The sequence below is a fragment of the Portunus trituberculatus genome, chromosome 49 (assembly GCF_017591435.1).
Source record: "Portunus trituberculatus isolate SZX2019 chromosome 49, ASM1759143v1, whole genome shotgun sequence".
NCBI lineage: Eukaryota > Metazoa > Arthropoda > Malacostraca > Decapoda > Portunidae > Portunus > Portunus trituberculatus.
The window spans coordinates 9,545,360-9,567,648 of record NC_059303.1 but is presented as its reverse complement, the minus strand read 5'-3'; the positions used below and the strand labels follow the sequence as shown (position 1 = coordinate 9,567,648).

Genomic DNA, 22,289 nt, shown 5'->3' with positions numbered 1-22,289 from the left:
ATCAACATAATTCACTTTTGTAATTAATTCCTTGATAGATATGACCAAGACAACTAACCAGGTGTTCCCAAGCCTTGAATTTAGAACCTCTATTTAGAATCCAATCTTTCTCCAAAATAATACAGCACAAGATCAATTTTACACATGGGATCTGAAACTATAAACCTTAATATATTCTTTGTCATGCGGGACCACTTACATGCACATGGTTTCAGATCCTTTTTAGCAGCCACATAAAGGATTCAAGAACACAATTATGGCACACGACTGATGACTGATATGTATGCCATCAAAAACAAGAAAGATTAAAAAACTTTATTTGTGGATTTAAGTGGGTAAAGGGATAGAGAGAGATAGATAGATAGATAGATAGATAGAGAGAGAGAGAGAGAGAGAGAGAGAGAGAGAGAGAGAGAGAGAGAGAGAGAGAGAGAGAGAGAGAGAGAGAGAGAGAGAGAGAGAGAGAGAGAGAGAGAGAGAGAGAGAGAGAGAGAGAGAGAGAGAGAGAGAGAGAGAGAGACGCATAAACCATCACTAGAGTTACTAAATTTCATACAAAGGGTTAATTAAGACAGAAAAGAAGAAAAGTTGAAACATGATTGAATAAAAAAAGAAAAAAAATCACAGCAGCGAATATCACTTCTGGGTGACAGTTTGAGGTAAAACACAAAGAAAAAGAGAGAAAAGGAAATCGTTATGCAAATTCTACTACTACTACTACTACTACTACTACTACTACTATTACTACTACTATTACCACTACTACTGCAGCTACTACTTTTACTACTACTACTTCTACTGCCTTAACCACTACTACTACCGAGACGACTACGAAATTAAAGTTATCTAGGGTACACATTTATACACAGACGTGACTCCAAAAACGCCCGTCAGTATGGACCCGTGCTCGGTTTGGGCGTGCACGTGGGCGGGGGCGGCGGCACCATTACTCAGGGGTGTCACAGAAGGTGGGTTCCCTAAGGTGGCGCGAGAAGGGACGGGATATGCAGAGGTAATGATGTTCCTTAAGCCTCGACGTGGTAATGTTGTGAGGTGCTCTTGTTCCTCATTCCCGACCACCATTACTTCCTTTTCTTAGTATTTTGTCTTTTGTGTTTCTCTCTCTCTCTCTCTCTCTCTCTCTCTCTCTCTCTCTCTCTCTCTCTCTCTCTCTCTCTCTCTTATCTACCTGTCATTCATCCTCTTCCTCTCCCTTTCCGCTCTTCCCTTCTCCCTCCACCACTTCCTACCCATGCTCCCTCACCTTCCTCTCCTTCCCCTCTTCCTCCTCCTCCTCCTCTCTGCCGTAAGTGGATGCGTAACGAAGTAAACACCACCTCAAGTGTCTCATGGCCCATGGCTTTAAACTATCCAGAGCAAAATATACCGTCAAGTAACGCAAATATACCTCCAGAACTTAAGACTCTCTGAACCCTAAACTTCCTGCCTTCATAACCGCCGTAAAGTTGTAATGGCCAGAGCAACACTTCTGCAGGTAGCGAGCATACAGAGTGTCTCCTCCCTCGCTATGGCTCCCTGCAAGTAAGAGGTCATTCGCGTCTTCTTAAAAGGCTATCAAAGTCGCCAGGACACCGCAAGATCAAAGGTGTTGGTGCTTAAATCTCTCTCTCCCGCTGGATCGAAACACCCTCGCCCTTTACAGTAGGGTATTTCCACCTATGAAGCAGCATTATGACGGTCCCCTAAATTCCCACCCTTCTGGTAATTAAAAGCTCCACAATGGCCACCTCCCCCGCGCCACTAGTTACAGGACCGCTCAATGGGATCATCTACTGAAAGGGGGAATACACTCTTTCCCTACAGAGGTGTTAGAACCTTTTCCCTTCCTTTCCTTTGATGACACTCCTATTTCCCTCCCCTTTTCGCACGCACCAGAAGACTAAAGGTCACTGATGAAATTTACCAGCTTCCTATACCGGCTCGCACTGCCACTTCTTGCTGTCCAAACACTTCCCCTGCGATAGCCGAGGTGCCTGGCAGTGGATGACAGAGAAAGGGGGACGTGAGGAGGGTGAGAGGTGTGTGCATGTAGAGGCGAGGTGGTGCTGGGGTATAGGAGGAGGCAGAGGTGTGTGTGTGTGTGTGTGTGTGTGTGTGTGTGTGTGTGTGTGTGTGTGTGTGTGTGTGTGTGTGTGTGTGTGTGTGTGTGTGTGTGTGTGTGTGTGTGTGTGTGTGTGTGAGAGTGAGAGAGAGAACGCCGCGCCATACGGCTAGTAGATGCTGCAATACCACCTCACCCAGAGCCTGAGCGTCCCTTGATTCACTGGAACACCGCAGAGATGTGGCGGCAATCGTAGTGTTCCATAAGGCACAGGTGCAAAGAGTGCCACATCTGGCAGGGCTGCGTCATCCTCTGAGAGTCACCGCACGGAGCACGAGAACGGTGCTCAATGGTGGTGACGCCGTAGAGGTGCCGCGATCCCACGGGTGTCAGCATCAACGCACCTTCGCAGGACGCGTCTCCAGGATGTGGAACTTGTTCACGGCCGCGGTGCCTCACGTCCAGGAGATGAACACACACAGTGTCAAACTGATGGCACATAAGTGGAGACAGACACTGCCAACTCCTCTGACACTCTTTGTGACGTGACACTCAGTGTAGTGCAGTGCGTGAATAGTGCTAGTGAAGTGAAAAGAACAGTGCTCCATTTACATGCTGACCATCTTGTATATTTTCTATTTTTAAGTCTTGTAAATATTGTAGAGAAATAGATTGTAGTACCCTTAGAATAGGTAGCACACGACAGTGCGCCTTTGGGTACATGTTCTTCTGTATAAATTATGTTTAAATAAAAAAAAAAAAAAAAAAAAAAGAGAGAGAGAGAGAGAGAGAGAGAGAGAGAGAGAGAGAGAGAGAGAGAGAGAGAGAGAGAGAGAGAGAGAGAGAGAGAGAGAGAGAGAGAGAGAGAGAGAGAGAAGAGAGAGAGAGAGAGAGAGAGAGAGAGAGAGAGAGAGAGAGAGAGAGAGAGAGAGAGAGAGAGAGAGAGAGAGTATTACAGCTTTATTCTCCACGGCTATTTGTAAAAGGGTGGGACAAAACTAGTATCGTGTTGAAAAAAAAAAAAATGTATTGTCTTCGAAGTGAAAATTAATATTGAAGTGGTTATGTAATGACCAATTGAGTAAAAAATCCGTAATTCTAGATTATTTTTCGTATTCTCTCTCTCTCTCTCTCTCTCTCTCTCTCTCTCTCTCTCTCTCTCTCTCTCTCTCTCTCTCACACACACACACACACACACACACACACACACACACACACACACACACACACACACACACACACACACACACACACACACACATTTTATACAAGCCTGTCAGTCTTCTCCAAAAAATAATAATGGGCTTCAAAAAAGGGGCCTTATTTCACTATAGAGTCAACACAAACACAGACACGCACACACACACACACACACACACACACACACACACACACACACACACACACACACCATCCACCCCTCCATCCCTATCCCTCCTTCCCTCCCTCACTCGGATACAGTCAGTCATTATATTAATTATCCACAGTCATTTGTCACCATCACGGGGACCACTCATTACACCTGCCTGTAGACAGAGATCACCTGGCCCAGAGGAACCAGGTACTCACTATTATGGTAATTTCCCTACCTGTCTCACTGTGGGTCGCCATAGGAACAAAGGCAATGCTGGGGAAACAATGCAGCGCGGTGAAGGAGGAGGAACAGGTGGCGAGGAGGACAGAGGAGGACAGACAGGTAATGTAGAAGAAAGTGAAGAGTGACTTGCCGTTAATTGTAGGAAAATTGGACACGGGAAAGAAACTGAAGGAGAATGAAAATGCTAATTATGAAAGGGTTAGACGTCTTGAGTGAATGATGGGAAGATTGTGTTTGCTTTGTCTCCATGTGTGTGTGTGTGTGTGTGTGTGTGTGTGTGTGTGTGTGTGTGTGTGTGTGTGTGTGTGTGTGTGTGTGTGTGTGTGTGTGTGTGATTATGTGGGTGGCCATTGATCGAGGCTAGCTAAATGTGTTGACATCTCAAGCGTCTGTGTTTTGTCATCATTAATGTAATTGCTCAGCTACCGATTACAGCCATAGCTTATCAAAATTACACCAGGTTCAGACTACGCACCTGCTAATTTAAGGCGACGCGCAGGGTAGACTGATACCCACTCATAAAATGACTAAAAGTAACAAAATGCATAATTCAAATTTCACCAAAAAAAGCATTGAGTACTATACACTAGAAAAATTGAAACTTAAGAGTGCTTGTAACCATTAGTGCAAATAAAAACAGGTATGAATTATATACAGAACATAAAAATATCTTTTTGGGTGCTTTTAACCATGTGTATTTTAAGTAAAGATGAGTTTTGGCACAGGAAGGCAGGTGGTGATTCTCCGGCAGGTAAACATTGTGAGAGAATCCTTTATTCTACACGAGGACAGGGGCACAGTGGCGCGGCGATGAGAGTTATGATGAAGTGAACCAACTCTGCGAAGGGCTGGCAGGAGATTGAACCCAGTTAGCGCGGTGCAAAGTTTAAATTAGTTATATCAGTCGTCACAGTGTGGGCGGACACATGTGGTGGCAGGGCAGGCTGTGTGTGTGTGTGTGTGTGTGTGTGTGTGTGTGTGTGTGTGTGTGTGTGTGTGTGTGTGTGTGTGTGTGTGTGTGTGTGTGTGTGTGTGTGTGTGTGCAGAATTGTCTTGCGAGGTGAGGTGTTGCAATGAAGGAGAAAATGGAATAAATGATTTCAGACCAGTGCATTATTTTATATTAGGAAGTGTTTAAATGAGAGGAAGTAGTGATAAAAGAGAAATGTAATAAGCTATAAGCTACTTTTTTTTCAAACTGAGAGGAAGAAAAAGCGATTGAGAGATAACTGACATGACTTCTTTTCTAATGTAGTAAGTTAGCGGGAAAAAGGCAAGAGAAAATAGAAAAAACACAGAAAGAAGGGTAAAATAATATCAAACATTCTGAAAGGGAAAAGCCCATCAAGCCACATGCCAACAAACTGAAAGACTCACTGCGGCAACCCGGGGAAATAATGTGCCTTTTATTAAGAAAACTGCTAAGGTAACTTTGATCCTCGCTGAAAGTAAAGGCAAATAAGACTGCAAGGAAATGAAAGGCTAGGCAGTAACTTTCCCTGCGCCATGAAACTGTTTCCCTTACTTACTGCAGCCCAATACACTGCAGAGGCGAGCAAGAACACTTAACCTTCCTACCTAACCTAACATAACCAGACAGAGACCGTGCAGAGGCGCCAGTACATCTACTTAGCCTTCTTCAAGAGTATTCACTGGGGACCCTCGCTACCTTGGAAACGAGAGGAACATGAGAGCTGTGGAGTGTGGGATGCTGCGTCTCTATACTGAAGGAAGGTACGGAAGATGATAATGAAAATAGGGATACATTTCAGTGATAAGAGATGGGTAGGGACATCTGGCAAGGAAAACATTATCATTTTTTTTATCACAACAGATTACGATTAAAATTAGGTCTTTGTGTCTCCCGGTGTACATAATATATCCTTTGTCTCTTGATTCCCCAAAACAGAAGGCTCAGTGGTATATTTGGACGTGAAGTAGTCTGGGTCCTAACAAGGTTGTCATGAGAAGGGAAGACATTTTGACGAGGGAAACTACAGTAGGTGTCACGTGACGTTGCCTCCTCCGGCCCGTCCCTCCTCTCCCGGGTGTCACCTTCTTGTTTTTGTTCAGATCCATTTTTTACGGGTCTGTCAGTTTTTGTGACCGAGATACTAGGCCTACCATGTCGCTCAGCCGTTGGCTCTTGGGAGATCCCAGCCTAAATCGGTCGACCGCTGAGTTCGGCTTACTAAGAGAGAAGAGTGAGCCTGAGGGAGAGAAGATAGTGGCCGTCTTCGCTAGTAAAGTCCTGCCTTACTTAACTGTCATATACAACTAATCACATTTCATCCTTGGCAGTGTTTTAAATGGTTCTTGTGACATGGGAAAACTTTAACCACAAGACAAAAATGGCATGGTATTATGAACGAAAAGCAGATATCAAAATACCTATTTGTCTCTAACTATGATAACTACTCAACTACTTACTAAAAATAATGTATTGGGTATGGTAAAGAAGATGAACTGAGCAAGACTCCTCCGTATCATGAAACTTATTTGACAACTATGTTTGTATTTTCAAATCCTTAGAAGCACTTATTTTTCACTCTCTTTTTCTCATCTTAACTTCTAATGTCCCTGATATATTACAGAGAGGAGAAGACAGCATCTAACAACGAAGAATTTGGTTTTGGCACTGTATCTGACACTTTCGAAAGATAAATAGAACAAAATTGTATAAAGTAATGCAGCATGAGCCCACTTAATTGACAACGTAGGGAAATTTGACTTTTTCCTTATCTAAGTTAACTAAGAAGTGCAAAGACGTATTGACTGAGGAAAGAGGAACAGAAGGGTAATGAAGCACCATTCGGGTGTAATGATACAACACTCATCACGCTAATGAGATCCCAGACACGCTGCAAGTTTTCTGAGTGTGTGTCAATCCCTGAGGCAAACTCCAGTGTAGGAGATGCAAGAAAAGAGGGAAAGAAAGAAATAAAGAAACGAAGGAGGAAAGGAAAGAAGGGAGGAAAGAGAGTAAAAAGAGAAATAGATACCAACGCGGGAGAAAAGATAAATCTTAGACAAAAAAAATATATATATAGGAAAAGATGAATATGAAAGGGTGAAAGAAGAGAAGAGATGAAGTTAAAAAGAAAATGTAACAAAAATAATAACATAAGCAAAAAACAGATGCAAATACATACAAATACATATAAAGAAAGCGAATGGTATAAAAAATGGTATAAAGCTAAACAAAGGAAAAAAATACACAAAAATTAAAAAAATTAAAATAAATAAAAAAAAGCAACTCTGAGAAGACAAGGAAAACAAGCACAAGGTTACTACTAAAAACAAAATGAAACCAGAATATGAACCGAAACTGCACGTAACAACCTGCCCACTTCAGCTTCAGCCTAGGAAACCACTGAACGAAAAGATTGTTCTAGTAATCAGTAGGTGTGTGATTATTCAGCTTTTAACTAAAACACAAAATTTCACTGAAGACAAGCCACATCTAGCCGGCTTCTCCCACGTCTGTGAGCCTCCATGTTTGTAGGGAGGAAGGAGGAAAAAATAGGAATAGGTCTTCCTGAGCGTCCGACTGTGGGAGGAGCCAAGATTAGACACGTCAGCCAGACAAAGTGTCGCAGAAAAGTGAAAACCTCACACTCACTTCGGCAAGATGATTTACAGCAAATCGAACAGAAAACGTGAAAATAAATGCATTTCTGGATAGGATCAGTGTGGACCCTTTCCTCAGATTGAATTATTACCCCGGTGATTCATTATAAAGTGGTGGAAAGTGAGGAGAGGTGAGGTGGACGGGATGTGAGTACTGGAGACACAAGACACACCGGAGACAGAGAGTGCCGCCCGGTGCCGCCCTCCCCATCCATCATGTGCCCCTCGCTATCCGTCCAATCTCGGGCATTTTTGCCTCGGGGTGTGATCTCAATGGCTGCTGGCATCGCGACTCTGGGCACCGTTTTTCTAGAGGTGTAGGATGATTTCTGCTTATGTTTAACATTTCCAGGCAGAGTATTTGATCATCTGTGTCACCTGAGACGTGGTGGCGAATGACATATCAGATGAAGCCCTGTACAGTGCACAGAACTTGTTGATCCAGACCTGCGGGTGGCGGGGCAAGGGTGGACGTTGTTGTTCCTCTGGCAGCGTGAGGGTCGGGCACAGGTTGAGCGCGGGTGCCAGGCCGTCACCCAACCCCGCGGCGGGATCGTGCCCGAGCCAACACCCGCAACCACCACCATCACCACCGCCAAGGGGGACCCGTCATGACCCCCTGACACCAGCTTGGGGGACGAGTGCCACTCCCGTCTCTCACACTCCATCATAACGTCTACAGTGCCTGCCCCGCGGAACACACCTCCACAAACTCGCACTAAGTGGCCGCCGCGGTGCCCTGGATTCTTTTTTTGAAAAAGGCACTGGAGGCCAAGGTTCGTGGCACTCCAACGACCTGTCAAGATACTCTCTGCGATCCTTCATACCCGTGGCACTGAGAACGTCCCACACAGGCCCCACAGCCGCCCAGAGTGCCAAGCGGTGCCTCCCGCCTCCTACAAGATTTATTGCTCAACCAGTCCTGAGGGGGAGCCCAGTAAGATTTATGTTTGGACGCCGGCACTGGTTGAAAGGGTGAGTAATTTATCAAGTGCTATTTGCCTTGTTGATAGCTCTATATACTCCTCTATATTCGGTGTTACTCCGTCTGTCCGGCCGCCATTACTGACTGTCACTGCTGGAGGAGCCGCCGCAGGTAATGGATGGGCCGCGGGGGCCGCTCATCCGCGTCCTTCACAACTATTGCTATTAATCTCCCGACGATTCTCTCCTTGAGAGCCGCGGACGGAGGCGCGAGGAGGTGCGGGAGCGTTTTGTGGGTTATTGAATGGCGGGTGTCGGGCGGCCCAGGTGCGGCGGCCCGGAAGTGAGGAGGGGACTTGGCCCAAGTTGAGATAATTATTTTCTCAAGGATGAGGCAGCACCGCTGAAACTTTGCGAATAATTTAAAGTTTATAACTTATTGTATATGTTTCCTTATTAATGACGAAAAATTTTATACACTAAGAATTTTTTATGAGATAAGAGGGAAAGGGAGACGGTGTCAGAATCACAGATAAAAACTGCAAATATACAGCAGTAGTAAACGCGACTCATAACACTATTATCACTTTCATATTTACATGTGATAATGAAACAGTTGCTGCTATTGTTTCTATATTGATAGTGACAATAATGCTAGCAATAATAATAATGAAAATAATAATGATGTAGATAATGGTAATAATAGTAATAATAATAATGATAATAATAATAATAATAATAATAATAATAATAATAATAATAATAATAATAAATAATAATAATAATAATAATAATAATAATAATAATAATAATAATAATAATAATAATAATAATAATAATAACAATGATAATAATAGTAATAATAATAATAATAATAATAATAATAATAATAATAATAATAATAATAATAATAATAATAATAATAATAATAATAATAATAATAATAATTATAGTAATGATAATAATAATAATAATAATAATAACAATAACAATTATAATAATAATAATAATAGTAATGATAATAATGATAATAATAATGATAATAATAATAATAACAACATTAACAATTATAATAAAAGTAATAACAATGATAGTAATAATAATAACATAAATAACACTATTATGTTATTATTATTATTATTATTATTATTATTATTATTATTATTATTATTATTATTATCATTATTATTATTATTATTATTATTATTATTATTATTATTATTATTATTATTACCATTATCATTATCATTATTACCTTTATACCTGCCATTATTATTCATTATCATTCATGATCCTTTGGTTCCCCACTGATATAAAAATGCCAACTATTATCGTTTTCTTCATTAACATTACGAGCGTTCTTTTCTTATAAATTTAACTTACATATATTGTTGCTTATCTTATCAAATATTTTAAATCATCCTCGAAGGAAAGAGACAACACCTGACTCTTGCCTCCCGCCACGGCACGGCAGCAGGAGGCGGTCAACAGGTTCCCTCCACAGTGGTTAGTGCCGCGGCAAGAGGGAAGGGCCGCGTGTGATTTACTGTATAGGGCAAGTTTGCGGCGATCTGTATGTGCCTTCACGCGTGTGTTGGGGAAGGTGTGGGTAGGGGAGGAGGAAGGGGAGTGGGGATGTATTTCCACACACACACACACACACACACACACACACACACACACACACACACACACACACACACACACACACCTGCCACCGCCGTGCTGCCCGTTGCTCGTGGCTGTGCAGTCTTCGCTCTCTGGTTCGGGAAATTAATCAATCGTGCGGCTGACTGGCGAGGGTAAATTTTAATTAATTAATGGATCCCATCATCCTGGAAATTAATGAGCGAGGTGGCAACCCCGTCATCCTGGAAGGCCGGGCTGGCTCACAATGGCCCCGTGTTGCGGCCTGAGTATGCAATATTGGTATTCATTATACTACCTGATAATGGAAACACACGCAGAGTTGAAACTGAGGCATAATAATAATATTGATCCTATTGTAAGCCGCCCCAGTGCGTTACCTCAGCGATAAGGCCGCGCCGGAATGTTAATCGCAGCATATTTTTGTTAAAAAAAACTAGTTAATATGAATTTTTTTCCTTTCTTAGGGCATGGATTTTTTTTTCCATGTCGATGTGTTGTTAGGTAAGATGTGTTGTGGTGTTCATGATGCCATCACTAAGGAAGAATAATTATAGTACTGAGGTTGATAGAAAGATTAACAACACAGATAGTAATAATAATAAAATAATATAAAATAATTGTAAAATAAAAAGACTATAAATAATAATAATAATAATGATAATAATAATAATAATGATAACAATAATAATAATAATAATAATAATAATAATAATAATAATAATAATAATAATAATAATAATAATAATAATAATGATAATAACAACAATAATGACAACAATGATAATAATAACATTAGTAATAATAATAATAATAACAATGAAAATATAAACAATAACGATAGTAATGATAATAAAAAAAAATAACAACAATATTACCTACAATAATATCAATATTCATTTTCTCATACTCTTCTATTGACCAGTATAATTTTCACATAAGTACAATCTACAACAATACCTGCATGTAGTGTATTTTGATCTACATTATGTCACAGATGTACTACGTGTGTGTGTGTGTGTGTGTGTGTGTGTGTGTGTGTGTGTGTGTGTGTGTGTGTGTGTGTGTGTGTGTGTGTGTGTGTGTAAGGATAGTCTGCTCCACCTGTACCTGCAATAGCATTACTGAAACTCACATGCGCACGTAAATATACCCTTGCCCCACTCACATCCCATGACAAGAGGGAGGGGGATAAGGAGAGGAGGGGAGAGAGTGAGCCAAGGAGAGGGAGAGTGAGAGGGAGGGTGGGGAGTTACAAGGGTGAAGAAAACCTGAGATTAGCAACAGCAGCATTACGCTTTTCCAGGTCCTCCTCCGCGCTCCGTTCCGCCTCATCGTGCACCTCTCCTCACAGCAGCCCGGCGTGGCAAGGGGCGCAACCCTCTCATGAAGACACTTCTTTGTAAACTTCCCCCATTCACGTTCACTGCTCGCTATTCTTCTTTGTTCCCGTGCCACGAATACATCGCTCCCTCGTGGATTTCTTTACCAGGTTACTCCGATTCCTCTCCAACTTATCCCGTAACTTGCCTTCATCTTATCCCAGCGCTGACTTGTTCTTTTTTCTTTCTCTTCTCTTCTTTCGTCATTCCCACGATTACTTTCAGTCGCAGGTTAAACAATCGCAACTTTCTAATTGGTATGTTCAGAATCTTACGTCTCTCTCTCTCTCTCTCTCTCTCTCTCTCTCTCTCTCTCTCTCTCTCTCTCTCTCTCTCTCTAAGATATAATATTATGAAAAAAATCATTACACCAGCTACTCGTCAGTTTACATTGCGATATATGTATAAGGAAATCACAGGCAAATATATTCCTTCTCAAATAAAGAAAATAAAATATAAATACCAAAATAATGAAGATATCCCAAATTAAACAAAATAGAAAAAAAAAGTACCAAAACTCTCTCTCTCTCTCTCTCTCTCTCTCTCTCTCTCTCTCTCTCTCTCTCTCTCTCTCTCTCTCTCTCTCTCTCTCTCTCTCTCTCTCTCTCATTTCCGGAGCGGGATTAGTAGCAAAATGGCGGTTCCTTTATCAGTTACCTTGCTTCAAGGAATAAGATTTTGCTAGCATCAGAGAGAGAGAGAGAGAGAGAGAGAGAGAGAGAGAGAGAGAGAGAGAGAGAGAGAGAGAGAGAGAGAGAGAGAGAGAAACAGGTAGAAACACAAAAAATTAAAAAGAAAAAAAGCAAGAAATAAACAAGCAAAGAAACAAACAAAGGGAGAAAACAATACCTACAATAAATAAATATAGAAGAAGAAGGAAAAAAAAAAAAAGGATAACAATTAAATGTATACTCGTTGTGTGTGTGTGTGTGTGTGTGTGTGTGTGTGTGTGTGTGTGTGTGTGTGTGTGTGAGTCTATCTGTCTGTCTGTCTGTCTGTGTATGTGTCTGTCTGTCCGTGTGTGCGCGTGTGTGTGTGGATGACAAATGTGTACGAGTTAGGTGCAAACTTCATTAAATGACCCTATGTCCATCAAAACAAGCGGATGAGTGGAGACGGATGGCACGCAGCTGCTGAGTTATCACTGTGCGGGTGTGAGGGATAGACTGTAGTGACGAGGCGCTAAATAGGGAGGGAATATAGGGCGGCAGCTTGCGTGAGGAATAGCAGCGGTGCGTGTGATAGAAATTAGCACTAGGGTCAATGTACAAGAGGTGACTGGGTAGAGAGAAAAAGAGTGAAAATAGTAATGATACCGAGGAACAGTGAGGACGAAGGAAGAATTAGAGGAAAATTATGACTATGAATGTATTAGGAAAGGTGTGAAAATACAAGAAAATTAATAATATATACATTAACACTTACTGATACGCAACGCATGTATATTTTGATCTATTTACAAAACAAAGATAATGAATCAGAGGATGTTTAGGTGAAGAGGAAGAGTGATAATGGTGGTGAGAGGAAGTGAGTGTAAGGGAAGAGTAGGAGGAGTAGGGGGAGGATTATGAGTGAAAATTGTATACTGTGTGAGGGGAGAGCTATGACCATGAGTGTGTTTGGGTGTTTTGGGTGTTAAGGTGCAAGGAAAAGAATAATAATGGTGGTGATTGAGAGAATTAGTGAGTGTAAATGGAGAGTACATGGGAGAAGGAGTATGAGGAGAATGAGAGAACTGTAAAAGCATCTTAGAGAGGATAAGTTGAGAATATTAGTAAAGTCATTATCTGACAGAAAATGAGTTTATGAGGAAAGGAAGTGAGAGAGCCAGGAAGGAGTGTAAAAAAAAAAAAAAAAACTATAACAATATTTTGAATGGATATAAGAGAAAAGTTACAAATATTAGTAAAATGAAAAATTGTGAGGAAAGTAGTTTGTGAGGGAAGGAAGTGAGGAAAGAGTGAGAGAAGGGAAGTTGTATTGATAAGTAAGGCACTGTGAGTTTATGAGGAAAAAAAAGTGAAGGAAGAGTGAGAGAAGGGAAGATGTACTGATAAAGTAAGGAGCTGTGAGGAAGTGAGTTTATGAGGAAAGGAAGTGAAGGAAAAGTGAGAGAAGGGAAGATGTATTGATAAAGTAAGGAACTGTGAGGAAGTGAGTTTATTGTATTGAAAAAGTAAGAAACTGTGAGTGAATGTATGAGGAAAGGAAGTGAAGGAAGAGTGAGAGAGGGGAAACTGTATTAATAAAGTAAGAACTGTGAGGAAGTGAGTTTATGAGGGAAGGAAGTGCGGCAGTGCGGGGATGGTGTGAGGTGAGGGCGTGTCGTGACCACCTCATCAGATAGCCCGAGGACCCCCAACCTCCCCACTCACCACTCCTCTATTGTCTCATCACCCCAAGTCGATACCTCAGTAAATGAATTCCTCCTTATCTCGGCCACCCATCACTTCACATGTTTCGTAGTACAGTACATACACTCATACGGACATACACACATGGTCATTTATCCAAACATACAAAAAAAAAGGCATACATTCTCGTCCATTCAGGCTTTCATACATTTTTTTTTCATATTCACACGTAAAAATAAAGAAAAAAAATGAATACATACGTCATACATATTACACATACACGAAATAACGGAAAGGCCTAATAAAAGTAATAAATACAACTTTATATCTCCGATCCGAAGCTCCAACCGTGCGGAATGTTATGGTTCGAACATAAAAAAATTCTAAGTCTTCCAGTCACGAATTCGTCGGAGATACTCCCCCTACCTACCTTCCTACCTCCCCCATCATCCCCCTAAGTCACCCCCTCCCACCGCTTCCCTTCCTCTCCTCCTCTCTGCCCCCTTCAGGCATCTCCGGAACTCTTGGAATAGAAAAAGGAATTGATCTGAATTCCTAAAAGTTTCATCACTCAGTCCATCTTGGAAGCCTCGACCTTTGAACCGGTTCCAATAGAGACATTGTTATTTACATTAATATCATTGTTTATGCTGGGGACAGGTCAGCCTTCAGTAGGAGTTATGTGTAGGCCTGTGTGTGTGTCTGTGTGTGTGTGTGTGTGTGTGTGTGTGTGTGTGTGTGTGTGTGTGTGTGTGTGTGTGTGTGTGTGTGTGTGTGTTAATTAACAGTTTTCAGTCCACAAATAAACAAATTCATTTTGCTTTTTCGCATTCAGCAGAATTAATTTCGCTTCGAACTTAGTTTTCAGCGATGAATTGACATACCAGAGAGAGAGAGAGAGAGAGAGAGAGAGAGAGAGAGAGAGAGACGAAACGAGACGAAACTGAACCTGCACAAACAGACAGACAAACAGGAACATTAAAACAGGCAAGCAGACAAACAGACACAAACTAAGACAAACACACAAAGTACACATTCATGTATACATGAAGCCATGCAACATTACAGACACGAATGCCTTCCACGTCACTCCCTTACATAGACATAGACATCCCTTCGTACTTAATCTATTTGAGCATCACCAGTCGAGAATCATGACGTTTGCAACGACGAGTGGCAGGTAACGGGCGGGCGGTGATGGTGTTCCTTGCCCCCTCCCTCCCCAAACACCACCAGCCCTGCCCCCTCCTCACCTCCCGTGCTTGTCCGGTGCTGCGACACCAAACAATTGCTCCTCACCTGACGCGCCGGCCGGCTTGTGGCTGCGTTTTAAAGGGTATAGAATGTATGATATATGGCGAGAGAGAGAGAGAGAGAGAGAAAGTAATAATAAAGCACTGAGGGAGAGAAATAGAGAAAGAGGGATGTGAAATACCCTTTATAGCCATAATCGAAGCACTGTTCTCTCTCTCTCTCTCTCTCTCTCTCTCTCTCTCTAGCAGGGTCATGGCAATGGAAAAATGAGGAGTAACTATTGTAAATGCACTGATATCCATTAGGGTTCCACCTTTCTTTATAAATACCAACTCTGGCCCCTATTAATGCACACGGCTCGCCAGCACCCTTCAATGACTATGTATATTTCCACACCTTCAATTAATGTGCCCCCATATAGTGTTGGTTTTATGTGATGCTCTGCTGAAAAGTTTTGGGGTGAAAAAGAATGTGGTAATTGAATCGTTTATGAGTTATTGAGTTTGGTGTAATGTATTAGTTATATTGGAGTTCATTTTCTGTAATATGTAAGATTGTGGGGTTTGAGTAATCAGATTTGGATGTATTTTTTTTTTTTTTTTTTTTTTTTTATGTTTCTTTAGATTAGTTTGATTTTAGTGTTGCTTTGTTGGTGTGGCGCTTTAGTTACTTTTAGCCCCTTCAGTACCAGGACACGTTTTCATATTCATTCTGGTGACTATTTGGTAATTTTATACAGCTTCAGAATCTCACATGAGGATTGAAATAGTGAGGATTCAGGCCATCAGTTTTCTGATCTCCATAAATCCCTCCGAATGTCAATAAAATCGTCTAATCACACTCAAAACTTAAGGTAAAAATGAGCCCCATTACTGAAAAGGTTAAATTTATCATCTTAACTTCAGAAGGTTATGGCATATGAGTAATCAAATCCCTAGGTACTCTTTTATATATTTTTCAGCAATACTATTCTAAAAAAAAATAAATAAATAGAATGAAAAATAAATGTGTAAATTAACCGTTTGTCTTTAATTACTGAGTTAACATGATATACAATTACTGCTCTAATTTACCTTTCAATACACTAAAACCTGTAATAATAACAATCAAATCTCCAGAAATATTATAACATTTTCTCTGCTCCGTCCTTGTGCTCTGGAAAAGTTTCGCCCCCCGCTCTAGTCTCCATTTTCTTCCGACTCACCGCGTACTGCAGAAACTGGGAAACAGAGGGGAGGTTTGTTTACACTGGCGCGCTACACATTGTTGGATTAATCACAGCGGTGGCATTAAGGGGGCTTAGGATGCAGCATAGGCCGTAATGCCGGGAACAGAGAAAACCCATTTATTCAAGGAACTGACAGAGGTGATAGCCAAACCTGCCAACCCGCGTGATGGGATGAATCAGCTCTCGCTCCATCACTGAAAATGTAAGTGTCCGCCCTGTCTGTCTGCGGGGGAAATAATAATTGCTCCGTTGCGTGCTTGTTTAGGTTTTCTTCTGTGTGCTGGAGCTGCGTCACGACACGAGGCATTGGGTTGGTGAAAGACGTGGGTGATCATCGGGTTTGTGTAGAGAAGTAAGCAGGCAGGCAGGCGGTCTCAACAAGTTATGATACCAACTATGCTATATCATATTTCTATATTTTTTTCCTTCGTTCCTTCTTATTTAGGTTTTGTTCTGTGCTGGACCTGTGTCACAACACGAAGAACTAGGTTGGTGATAGACGTGGGTGATCATCGGGTCTGTGTGAAGAGATAGGCAGGCAGGCAGTCTCTACAAGTACTGATACTACTATGCTATATAATTTTTCTTTCCTTCATTCTTTCTTAGTTCTCAATCAGGTTTTGTTCTGTACTGGAGCTGCATCACGACACGAGGTATTCATAGGGTTGGTGAAAGACGTGGGTTGATCATCGGGTCTGTGTTAAGAGGCAGGCAGGCATGCAAGCAGGCAGCCTCCACAAGTACTGGTACCTACTATGATGTATTTTTTTCCCCTTTTTTTCCTTCGTTTTCTTTCACTTCACACATAACACAGCTTGAATTACATTTTATAGAAGATTTTGTGAGGATTGATATCTATGCATAGAAATTTTATACTACTCCTACTACTACTACTACTACTGTTACTACTACTACTACTACTACTACTGCTAGAGAATAACAATAATCTTCAACCAACCAAATAAAAATATTCTAGATCTATAAATTTTTCGAGGCAGCAAAATACACCAACAACAACACACAAAAAAAAGAAAAATACAAAAAACATCCCGCAAACGTTAATATCGCGAGAGAGAGAGAGAGAGAGAGAGAGAGAGAGAGAGAGATTCCGGGAGGGGGAGGGAAAGAGGATGGCGCGCTGGATCAATATGGTGATGACAGAGGAGGGGCAGAGGAAGCCAGTACCTCCTCTCTTCCACCATTCCCCTCGTCACTGCTCTCTCTCTCTCTCTCTCTCTCTCTCTCTCTCTCTCTCTCTCTTCTAACACTACATTTCGCTTTTCGCTTTCCTTTCTTTTCACTTTCTCTTTTTTCCTCGTCTCCCTCCCCCCCATCTCTCTCTCTCTCTCTCTCTCTCTCTCTCTCTCTCTCTCTCTCTCTCTCAATATCATACGTAGCATCATCGCCTCCAACTAATGAATTCGAGACTTTTAATGAAAATCTGATGGGGTTTGCATTTCATATATTGTATAATGTGTATTTACAGCGGCCAATCAGCTTTCCTCGCCGCGATTGATGGAGAAGCCTCGCCATTATCTGAGTGGATCTTTGAAGGAAAAAGGAGAAAGTGGTCTGAGTGATTTTTATTTATTTATTTTTTTTTTTTTTTCGTGTGTGTGTGTGTGTGTGTGTGTCGATATATATACGTAGAGTGAAGGATGTGTTGTTGCCTTAATCGTGATGATGTAAGTGTGTGTGTGTGTGTGTGTGTGTGTGTGTGTGTGTGTGTGTGTGTGTGTGTGTGTGTGTGTGAATTATACAGCGTCTTTTTTTTTTCTTTTCTTTTTCTTTTTACCGTTAATTTAATTTTCCTATAATTACTTAGTGCAATGTTTTCTTTCTTCCTTCAACATCAGAAGATCTATTAACATTACCACTCGTTTTTAGTTCAGTTTCATTTAAGGTGTTCACATTCCTCCTCGTTCATTATTGCCGGGTATTACATGAAGGCTTCCAGCGTCTCTGTATTGAAGAATGCAGGACGTATTTAATTCCTTATTTCTTTCTTAGATCACAAATTAGAGTTCTTGCCAATACTGGTTAATGGACAATGTCTCTAAATTTATATTAGTTGATAGCCGCCTTGATGAGTATCGTAGCACACAGCGTTATACCATTTATCTTCCCGAAGTGGCAAATACAAGGAAGAGTTGAAGACAAGAAACCTGAATTGACAATCAAGGAAACGTGGCATAAACTTAATAAATGATACTGTTTTGCATCATTGGTGACTCATATTTCATCTTATAAATAAATGCGCGTAATGGCTGAGAATACTTTAAATTTCAATGAACAGTATGATAATGTTAAAAGCAAGAAAGTAAAACGACAAAATATATATAGAAATGTTCTCATTATATGCTTTTACATGTATAGCCTTCTTTTAAACATATACACAAGTACACCTTTGAAGTCTCAGTGATTATTTGTTCTGTCGATATACAAGACCTCGGAACTACTAAGAGGATCCACAATGATATCAATAAAACAACACCAGTGAGGCCGCACGCTGGAAGGACGAGGAATGCAAGGCTGGAGAGTGACAGTCAGGAGAGACATGTCCGGTTGGGAAAAGCTGGGAATACATGGAAATTAAAAGCCGACGCAACAAAATCATAAGGCGTTGAGGGAAACTACCAATAAAACAAAAACAAAATTACGAGTTGAGAGGAGAAAACGGATGGGTATACTGTAGGTTAAATAAATAAAATAATATTATAAAAAGACAAAGACATAACATACAAAAATACAGGTAAAAAAAATAGAGACGCTGGATGTGACGTGACAGATATAGAGAAACAGTTACGAAGAATAGATGAACTGAAAAAGGTAACTACAGATATACACAGTGCGAGAGCTAAGGAAACAGACAGTGGACGTGACGAGACGGATGAGACAGGGAGAAACAGGAACCATCATAAAGATTTGAGGATACAGAGGTGACAGTTTAATAAAGATACACAAGAGGAAGAAGTAAATAATCTGAGTTAAGTAACAGAGAAAACGGGTGCTGGTGGATGTGACGGAGTGAGAGACAGGGAGACAGGGAGAGACAGAGAGACAGGGAAAGGCAGGGAGGCAGGGACAGTTATAAGGGTTGGCGGGGTGCGGGAACGGCGATGACTATGAGTTGTGTTCTTATTGGGGGACAGACGGCATGGCTTGGGAGAGTCCGGGGCTACAGGGGTCGATACCTCAGGCAGCCCCCCGAGTCTGAGTATTGTATTGACTTGTAGATGAGGGGCTGTTGTCATCTGGCGCTGCCACACACACACACACACACACACACACACACACACACACACACACACACGCACGCACTTTAATAAACGCATCACCCTAGTTTTACATTATAATTACGATTCGATACGCAAAAAATATTGATTGAAAAGCTTCATTATAACGTACAGGATCATTTAAGGCTGTCAGAAAAAAAGTCTGTACTATTGTTTAATTGTTCCTGACTAATGGACTGAAAAGTACACACGTTTTAACCATTACAGTTCAAAATTAAAAATCAAAACGGAAAAAAGACAATAAAGACGAAAGTAATTCCTCCATCGCTTCTCTATATCCCTCCCCTCTTTTCCTCCCTCCCTCCCCCTCCCTCTCTCTCTCTCTCTCTCTCTCTCTCTCTCTCTCTCTCTCTCTCTCTGTTCTTCCCCTCGCACGACCCCTTCGTTTGTCCCCTCGTCTCCCCTTTCCTCCCACTAACTCTGGATCCGTTCCTCTTCACCCTCTCCCATATCTCCCCCCTACCCTCCTATTCCCTCCCATTCTGTCTCAGCATACGGCAGCCCCTCTCTTACTCTCCCTTGGTTCACTCTCCATCGCCCTTCCCTCCCCTCGTGAGCTCCTCCCCCTCCCCCAGACCCCGCTACAGCCACCCATGAAGGGATCTCAGTTTCATGATTCAGCTTTTGTTAGGAATTACTGAGGAAAATACGCGCAATACTGACTTACTTTTGTTATGTATATGTATTTTTTGAGGTGGAAAGAGGAGGGAGGGAGGCAGGGAGGAAGTGATGGGCCAGCTCCCTTCACCACGTTTCTACGCTCCTTCAAAATGTTCTATGAATTCGTGTCTATATGATGTATGGATACGTGTATTTACTTGGTTACATATTCTGATATACTCAAATGTTTTATGAAATAATGATGATGATAATAATAATAAAAATAATGATAACAATAATAAATAAATAAAAATTATTCAAAAATTTTCAGACTATACAAAAATAATTGCATTATTATCATTGCATTATTACTGAAGGACAATAAACTGACTGACTGGGAAGTGAACGACAACATCAAATCATCCCATCAATCATTTTTTTCTCAAGCAAATTCAACATCAAAACACATCACGAGGTGTTACAAAAGACAGACCTCAAAAGTGGTGACGCGAATCGTCATCCGCCGCCATCCAGCCGTTCCTTCTCCCTCTCCTAGTCTCCCTCCCTTTCCCCCCTCCCTCCCTCCCTTTCCCTCCTCTCTCCCTCCCTCCTCTTTGGAAACGTCGCATCAAAACAAAGCGAAAGAGAAAATGGGAGAGTAATATTGACAAGTTCCCCCACCAAGCCATAGATGGCGTGAGTGATGCGTTTGTCAACCACGCTGAGACAAGGTCGTTGCATTATTAATTTGCCTGACACTCTCGACACTGTCTACTCGGAGCTTCTTTGTGTTTCACTGACATAATACAAATGAGAGTGAAGAGAGAGTTTTCTTCCACTTACCTTTATGCTAATACGGCAATTTAGGGCATAATTGTGAATAAGTGAATATTTGCAACTCACCTTAGGAAGCAGCAGGTTTTGAAGTTGATGGAGACAAAGCAGGTGTTCATCGTGTTTACTTTGTGTTGACTCGTCGATACGTATAAGCAATTCTTCGCAGGTGTTCGCAACTCTGCCCCGCATCCAGCAACTCATGACACCACACAATGCACTATCAATGTACTTTCACCAGCAGGCAGGTCATGTATTTGAGGAGTCCACTTAAGCACACACGTATGTAAATCAACAGTACACAAATAATCCACATATCCACTTGTACTCACTTCTTTCACCACCACCAGAAACACTCCACCCACGTCCACTTCACCCACCACACAGCGAGCACCACACCACTGTCAGGAGCAGCACATAACCACCACCACCACCACCACCGCCAGACACACTCCTCAGAACCCACACAGTGTAGAGCAGGACGAAGTGAGAGTGGTGAGAGTGGACGCTCCTCTCCCCTCCACAGCTTACCTTGCAATGGCTCCTACGTGTGCTGATACCCCCAACTTCCCTCCTATACTTCCATCATTTACACACATCAATGTCTTTTTATTGCCTATCTAATTACTCTTAAAGGCCACCTCACCTCGCTAATGGTCCCAACCCGCGGCAGGAGGGTCAGGGGATATTGACATCTTGGTGTTGACGCCGTAAGAGCCGCCAGCAAGGGGGCAGGTGGGGCCAGCTGGCGGGCATTGTGGTGCTAATGGTCGCCGCGATGAATCCTAGCTTAATCTGCAATCAATCTTTGGATGCAGCCCACGCCATATTCTCTCCGTTTCCCTCTCTCTCTCTCTCTCTCTCTCTCTCTCTCTCTCTCTCTCTCTCTCTCTGCTTATCTTTATTAATTTTCAGTAACATCGAGGTCATATTAATAGATGTTGATTTATCTGGCCATCTAGTTGCTTCTGTTTATTAATTATTCATTTATCTTTTTACCTGGAATATATTTAACCTATCTATGCTTTACTTATCACACGCACATTGATTGATAAGTTACTAATTAACTCTTTATTTACTTATCTTTTTTTTCGTCAAAGTTTCCATGTCTCTCTCTCTCTCTCTCTCTCTCTCTCTCTCTGCTCCACGTCCCTTGATGCTTTTCTTCCCTTTCATAATATTGTCACCCGGGGTTCGAATCCATCAGTCATTCATTTAGGTTATCTGACGCGCATGACAGCAACCCGCGTGTCGCCCTCCAGGAATAGACCCTTAAGTGAACCCACGATGATCCCTGGATACTGCTGACCCCGCCAACCCTTCCCCTTCCCTGCCTGAGTGCTTGCCTGCTTGACTGCCGCTCTAGGAAAGAAAGTTAATTTTCTTGGGTTGAATCCTTGAGGGTTCTTTAGTAGTTGTGGTGGTGATCAATGGGTTGTATTAACGTTGGTTTTTGATGGTGCGTTTATCGATGTGTTGGT

The 22,289-nt window shown here is 41.7% G+C and overlaps 1 long non-coding RNA gene across 1 annotated transcript in view; it reads right to left on the bottom strand.

The window, feature by feature from the left end:
- Positions 1–21,324, bottom strand: part of LOC123499402 — a 70,911-nt gene extending 49,587 nt beyond the window's left edge. The window contains exon 1 of the long non-coding RNA XR_006672973.1: positions 20,878–21,324. This is a non-coding gene — a long non-coding RNA (uncharacterized LOC123499402). The remainder of the gene's footprint in view (positions 1–20,877) is intronic.
- Between the last annotated feature and the right edge of the window lie 965 nt (positions 21,325–22,289).